The sequence below is a fragment of the Montipora capricornis genome, chromosome 3 (genome assembly GCF_036669925.1).
Source record: "Montipora capricornis isolate CH-2021 chromosome 3, ASM3666992v2, whole genome shotgun sequence".
Lineage (NCBI taxonomy): Eukaryota > Metazoa > Cnidaria > Anthozoa > Scleractinia > Acroporidae > Montipora > Montipora capricornis.
This window is the reverse complement of record NC_090885.1, coordinates 51,519,414-51,526,913: the sequence shown is the minus strand read 5'-3', so window position 1 is coordinate 51,526,913 and position 7,500 is coordinate 51,519,414. Positions and strand designations below refer to the sequence as shown.

Here is a 7,500-nt window from a genome sequence, read left to right as displayed (position 1 = left end):
AAACGCGCTTTAAGTTTCTCAACGTGACAAGAAGAGCAGTTAAGTGATTAGAAATAGGGAGAGCGCGATTAATCGTTCATAAATTTGTAAAGAAGGTAGAAGTTTGTTAAATTATTTAAAAGCGTTTAGCTTGCCGTGTTAATTCTTAGTCAAACGAAAAATGCTAGCTTTTCGACTATCTGTCAAAATGTCGCCCTCGATTGCAGGTCTTTGATTCCAGATTTCAGCAGTTAAAATTTGGTGTCTCGGGTAGTTTCCAAAAGTACAGCACTCTTCTCTGACTGACGGATTTTGCCCAGTCAGGGAGGTTTTTTTCGTTACGACATCATTATCTTTTTCGGAAAGCTCATTAGTGAAACCCATCTGTTTCGATTAATCATCTCATCAATAGCCATTTGAGTAAACATGAAAACATCTAATTATTTTAACGGGAGCATGCATGATGACGCTCTAATGGTCACTTGTCTGTTGTATTCAATTCATTACCGAAAAGTAGATCCTCTATAAATAAAGTGTTCCAAGGAACACGATTCTAAAAAGGAGGCAGCAACAAGAGGAACAGAGTTGAATACACGAGTGACGAAGACTTGCAGAGAGAAGACAAAACCATGGGCGCTAAACTTATCTTGCTGGCTGTTGCTTTGTTTATATTCTTTGTGAGCTCGAAAGCGTTTTACATGGGACGCGGACAGTCTGGAAAGAGAGTTTTTGTTGTGAGTTTTCGGGATTTGGGCTGACTACGGCTTTGTAAACTTAAGACAGTTTCTCTGTTTCGTTTTTTGGCCTTAAATATTTAGTGCTCTAGCCAAGAGGTTTGATCTGATATATTGGCTAAGTGGAGAATTATCGTGATTTAGAACTCCATTTCTCCTCGAGATTGCTTATATATTTTAACTAGTGACGAGAAGCAACCAAATTTTCGCAACTGCATATTTTTTTGCTGTTGATGGCTCCTTCGAAACTCCGGTTCCACAAAAGCTGTTTTACGGGCTGAAATGTTACGGTTAGCAGAAGAAATTTTATAACGTTTCGCATTATGACCTGTACGTTTCGCTGATTTGCCGATTTAGCTTAAAAGGAACCTGGTTTAGTAGAGGGATGGGACATTTACTAAAGTAAGTACTTTTACAGTAACCGTTTCAGTTAAAGCCTGGAGGATTCTGGCCACTTTTTGTATTTATTATTTTTCAGAATTCTTGCTACTACGTCGTTTACTTTAGTGTGATGATCATTCTAGTATTATGACAGTCACATACGTAGTTTACTGCCGAAAAGACGAGCATTTAACGTTGTGCAAGCAACGGGATTTGTGTGGCGCCCACCCCTCCCTGGCGTAAGTCACGGGAGAAGCTCATGAAGAAGGAGCCTTTGGGTTGCCTGCGGTCGGCCTCTTGTCTTGTCTTGTCTTGTCTTAAGTACAATGGCGGTGGTCCATGTTTCTCGGAAATCGTAGGAGTTTTGGGGTTTATGGTAGACTCTCCCTGTAATTTAAAGTCTCATCCTACAGGTTATTACATGCAAATCGTTTTTCTTGCTCCTTTTTTCTCGTTTTAGAAAATTGAACAGTCAAGTAGAAGGCACGTTGAGTGGTGCCGCTCAGCCATGCAGTTTTGTCACGGAACAAGTCAAGATGAGGCCGCCAAAACAGACTTAACACGAAGATTGGGAGGGGACCGTATTAATTACTTAAGGCCTTCCTGAAATATATGTAAAACAGATGTTTCTTAGTAAATTTACTCAATCGTTTCAGTCAAATAGGGTTTTGTTTTTAACAGTAAAAGATTATTGAACGTTTTACGTTATGACTGGGATAAATCCATCTTCAGTGATCGAGTTTAGATGACTTACGTGATAAATTTTTAACATGCAGTTTTTGTCGCATTTTTTCATTTATTATTTCTTTTTAAAGTTTACATAGTGTTTCTTAAATGTTGGCACTCTTCAAAAAACTAGTTAACCATTTCAGGGGACCTCTTTTCGTTCCAAAAATCATATACATACGTTGATTTTCCTCAAGGTTTATTGTCTGAAATAATTCAAGTAGTCCACCTAGTTCGCCAAGTAATTGCCCCAGTAAGCGCCAGCGAAAAATCACTCGCGACATGTTACTTAAATAAACCTGACTTTGTTTGAAAGATTGGTCTTTTAACTAAATATAATGTAACTTGTGCCATATCTGACGAAAGCATACCTTTTCCTTCTTTATGCGCGGCACTCTAATCAGTTAAGTCTGTTCAAATATAAGTGCTTCACGGCCAACGTTTGCAAAAACGTAATCTTTTGTTGTAATACTTGTGCATGTTCATTGCTGTGACTTTAAGATCTTCAGTTCCCACGGCTTGCTCCCGTCTGACCTTGTAGCTCAGTCGGTAGAGCAGCGGTGATCCAACCCGAAGGTCGTGGGTTCAAGTCCCACCCTTGTCAGAGATTTTCTCCGTCCTTGTGTGGGCCCATTTCCATCAGTAGGGCTAACGCTCACATGGTTCATATGGGGTAGAAAACTAGCATTTCACATTACACGCTAATCAGTTAAGTCTGTTCAAATATTAGTTCTACACGGCCAACGTTTGCAAAATTGTAACCCTTCCTTAAAGAAAGGCTCCAATTAACAAATGGTAAACGGCTCAGCGTGCACTATTGAGGTATGGTTGCTAAGCACGAGAAAAACGTAAGAGTTGCTCGAGGCGATAGCCGAGAGCGACTCTAGCTTCTTGACTATGACTATGACTATGTCGCTTTTCTTTGCAGTGGGAACGCGAAAATCATAACGACATAATGAGAAACATAATGACGCAACGGGGTCATTGTGTTTTGGCCAATTTAAGTCTAGGACCAGTACTTTCGGGTCGGTTCATTTTCAAGATGGCGGCCAGCTTAGAATACGCTCTTTACGTTTTTAGAGCGGCCGTCTCCACTAGAACATAAGAAGCTTATGTTTATGTTTATGATTATGCTCCCAAGTGCACCATAACTCAATAGTGCATGCTGAGCCGTTTACCATTTGTTTTATAACATAATCGTTAACACCACTCCTGCGTGTTTCGCGTGTATTTGCATAAATCAAGTTTGGTCAATAGTCGATGTCAACACAACTTTGCTTTCTAAAGACAACTATGAATTAACAAGACAAAAATCGTCAACAAACAGTTTTCCCAGTCAAAAATTTTATTGGAATCAACAATAATCTGCTCTTAGGAGAGAAAACATTTCGTTTTTCTTGCATTTGTCGACACAAATACGCTGTCTTTGCACATGCAAACAGCGCGACTTTTCCAAACCAACAAAGCGACCTTACACTATTTCAGCTCAAATGGACGATGAAATAAATGTAAAAAAGAAAATCGACATTCCAAAACACCATTTACCTTCCTGTAGCATCTTCCCTGGTCTCATAAAATCCATTTCAATTCTCCGCGATTCGGCTTCAATATTTCAGCAGAGTTCAGATTGTGTTTTGGAAATCAAAGCAGTACAAACACGAAACGCTCTTTGGTCGCTTTAAGACCTTCAATCCTCCTTTTCCAAGGCTGATTAATATTTAGGGCTATAGCTTTCTATTCTGAGCTCTGTAGAAGTTCACCCCTATTCTAAGAGGGGGAAGATATGTCTTGAAAAATTAGGACTGATGTGCTAGTGACGGCATTTTCTTCTTTCCACAATCTCGGAAAGTTAGATCGCACGTCTGCTGTCGTCAGCAAAGCGTGCACCCATGGGCAAATGGTAAATGAACACTTGGCCAATCAAAACGCGCGTTTTATAATATTGTGTTATAAAAAAGTATTCAACCAAAGTGAAATGAGGATCACCAATTTAACCTGGGTAAAAACGGTTTCAACCTGAGAACAGATTTTAATGGCAACAGCCATACCTGCATTTGATGGACGATACACAATGCAGAGGAAGAATGACCTAACTGAATCTCGAACCTTACCTTTCAACCAAAACTGTTGGAACTTATCGGTAGTTGTGGTGAACACGCTTTTTGTGAAACTGGCTTCTTATGTAGATTCCGACGCTGCCTCCAGGCTTGTGATAGCCTAGATCTTGCCGAGGAAAATTAAATGTTTTTCTTCAACCAGTGTATGTGCCTTCAGCCATAGCAGAGGTTCACTGTTGGATTAAAGGAACAAGGAGCAACAACAATATTTCAGAGAATTATAACCAAGTAATCAAAGTAAACTTTCTTCTGTTTTAAAAATTTAATACGTATTTAGACCCTTTCCCAGGCTTCTCTGCTGACCACATTCCGACTAAAACCTCGCGATACATGATTCCTTGCTTTCCCGTTACCATTCTTCCTTCTTTCTCGTTCTTGTTTTTAGAAGCATTCCTTATAAACAAAAACTTCATTAGACAATAAGAACTCACAAGGTTTGCTCCCATGATAAGAGTGAGCAAAAAATGGCAAACTACTCAGACAAAAAAAGTTGGATGTAAAAGGCGAATGAATAATCACCCCCAGCCCTCGAAAGAAGGTCTGTTTTAAGTAAACACAAGAGAAAATAAAGGGGAAGCTTTCCCCTTTATTTTCTCTTGCTAAATATCAACAGATACTACGTAACTGATTAGAGTGTAATGCGAAGTGCTACTTTTCCACTTCATATGAACCATGTCAGCGTTAGCCCTCCTGATGGAAATGGGCCCACACAAGGACAGAGAAAAACTCTGACCAGGATAGGAATTGAACCCACGACGTTCGGGTTGGATCACCGCTGCTCTGCCGACTGAGCTACAAGGTCAGACAGGATCAGGCCGTGGGAACTGAAGATGTTAAAGTCACGGCAAGTAACATGTACAAGTACAAGGAAGAATTACGTTTTTGCAAACAGGGGCCGTGTAGCACTTATATTTGAACAGACTTAACTGATTAGAGTGTAATGTGAAGTGCTAAGCCTCCACCCCATATGAGCCATGTGAGCGTTAGCCCTACTGATGGAAATGGGCCCACGCAAGGACAGAGAGAAACTCTGACCAGGGTGACGAGCTGAGATGCTACGTAAAATTGGTAATAACTGGTCACTACATTTGCAAGTTTAGGAATCTTCATTCCACTACAATGCTTTTGGTAGTGCCGCCAAATGCATATCACTTTCACAGCAATAGATCCACCACTATCGAGAACCATGCGATCTTTGAGAACTCGCCTGGTCAATGGCCCATTGTTTCTCAGGGAACTGGTTGTTCAAAAAACCTTTTAATGCTAAGCCAGACTAAAAATTCCAAAATTTGAAAAATTTCTCTTCTCCCACATGTTGTTCAACACTGATATTCGGCAAAATCGTACAAAAATAAGCAAAAGAAACTTTCACCCAAAGGTTGAAAAAGTGAAACAAAAGTTTACGCTAACACTGAATTAAATTAATCGGCTTTTGTACAACCGGGCCCCGTTGTTTACAAATTTGACAGCAAACATATCAAAGTAATTATTGACCTCCCTTTCACAATCGAAACCTCCAGTAGATTGCTTGTTAACTTTAAATTTCAGTTTGCTTTGCGAGCGAGGTATCTCTCCTCTAACAAAATGCATGGTTGCAACGCAAAGTACGTAAACAAACGAACGTACTTGCTCACAAGGAGCTGTCAACATTACGGACTTAAAAACTATCATTGAAAACATGCTGGGGAAAAAGTTCGCAAGGATAGCCTCAGGTATGAATTTTCGTCAAATTTGTTTTTTTCCTAAATCTAAATCTTGCAGGTTCGTAAGGTGACTTACTGCAGTTTTCCGAAGAAAAATATAGAGATTTTGAAATCTGTAAAATTAACTACAATTAATGTAAAATGTAATTTTACCTAACAAATAAATGCAAATCAGGGGAAAATGCTAAATATAGTGACCAACCTCCTTGGTGGGGGGACTGGAAACTAGAAATCTCAAAGGCCTTTTTCTCAAAAAGTAGCCCACGACTCCACCTTAAAATTTTAAGAAAAAATAATCACGTATAGAAATAAAAAGTTAAATCTGTCAGACAGGTTTTTCGCAAATGGCAGAAACGTCTATTATGATAATAGCTGAGAAAATGTCAAATAGATATTTTGAATAAATGTTGACGGTTTCGTCTTCATATTGTTTACTGATTCCCAAAATTTTAGCCCTGGTCGTACGGCAAAGTTTTGAGAAAAATGCCTTTGAAATGTCTACTTTCCAGTCCCCCCTTCAGGAACTCGGTCACTACATAAGTATTTTCCCCTGATTTGCATTTTGTTAGGTAAAACAATACACTTAAGAAGAGACATCCTGTTGCTTTAATTTCACAGAGTTCAAAATCTTGATCATTTTCTTCGGAAAACTGTAGTTAGCCACCTTAAATCGGGGTGCGGCTTATCTACCGGTGTGTAAGGTACTGAAGTAGGATCTCGACTGGAGTAGGTTTAGACAGTTGTGTTTAAAGACGCTTCTCTGTTCTTGTTGACGTAGCTGTGTTCATGTCGCATGTACATTTCGCTTCATTCGTGAAATTGCTCTTTCGTGATCCACACCCTACAGAAATGCCTCGGTGTTTGATAGTAAATAAAAACTTCCCAGCTTGGTCATCTTCTCTCATATGCATTAATAAAACAAATTTAAATCCATTCTGTGGTGGCCGTGGATTTATTGTCTCAAAGAGATTACATCAGAAGGAAGCACTACAATAAGTCATCAGACAGAACGGACGCACGGCCAAATGGGGTTCACTTGTTAACCAATACCAAGAGATTATATATAACCTCTTGCCGATACGGTAGGCCATATCCGAGTTCATGTCTGCCTCCTCTTCAAAGCGACTCCAAGTGCGAAGTTTTTCAATGAAAATTAGTTTTCCTTCACATGTAAAGTAGAACTAATTACAATCACAAAAACTTTGCACTTCGGCTCGCTTTGAAGAGGAGGCAGACATGAAGTCGGAAATGGCCTAATAGCCCTGAAGAATGCCCTGACTTTACCACTGTTTGACGTGAAACGCACGTAATGACTTGATTAATTGAAACACATGGCGGAAGTAACTAACATCTATTTGCTTACAAAATTGGACTACATTGGAAAATTTCTTTTTACCTCGCGTTACATTCATCTATGGTGTTACGTTTATTTTTATTGAAATCGTGGGTAATAAACCTCATACCATTCATCCTTATAACCCACACATTAATTTTCGCGCGAAACATCAACAGCTACTAAAATTTCACATTTTCCCTCAAGGCTTCGCTTCTCGGCCAAATATTCATATATCTCTCAGCCGCGGACATTATCAGCCGACATAACAGCCGCCTGAAGGGGTGTATTTACTAAATGTCTTTTTTTCCAGAAATATATCCACTGTTTGTTGAGTGCTGTAAGATCCACGAACACCTACGAATTGTGCAATTACAGCCGCTTTGAAAAACGTTCCTTTCACCACCGAAATGGCCAAGATAAAATTCTAGATATAACCTACAAAAAATAAATCTTTGCTCGCCAAACATTGAATAGAAACGGGTTACCATTTTTTTCCCATCAAAATAATATCTCATTCCCAACAA

The 7,500-nt window shown here is 39.4% G+C and overlaps 1 protein-coding gene and 1 long non-coding RNA gene across 2 annotated transcripts in view; one reads left to right on the top strand and one right to left on the bottom strand.

Annotated features, from left to right (window-relative positions):
• LOC138041451 (uncharacterized) overlaps positions 1–2,239 on the top strand; it is a 3,797-nt gene extending 1,558 nt beyond the window's left edge. Inside the window, exon 3 of the long non-coding RNA XR_011130829.1 lies at positions 1,555–2,239. This is a non-coding gene — a long non-coding RNA (uncharacterized lncRNA). The remainder of the gene's footprint in view (positions 1–1,554) is intronic.
• LOC138040511 (uncharacterized) overlaps positions 1–7,500 on the bottom strand; it is a 36,002-nt gene that overhangs the window by 28,358 nt on the left and 144 nt on the right. Inside the window, exon 2 of the mRNA XM_068886225.1 lies at positions 3,932–4,110. The gene's annotated coding sequence lies outside the window, so the exon portion shown is untranslated. The remainder of the gene's footprint in view (positions 1–3,931; positions 4,111–7,500) is intronic.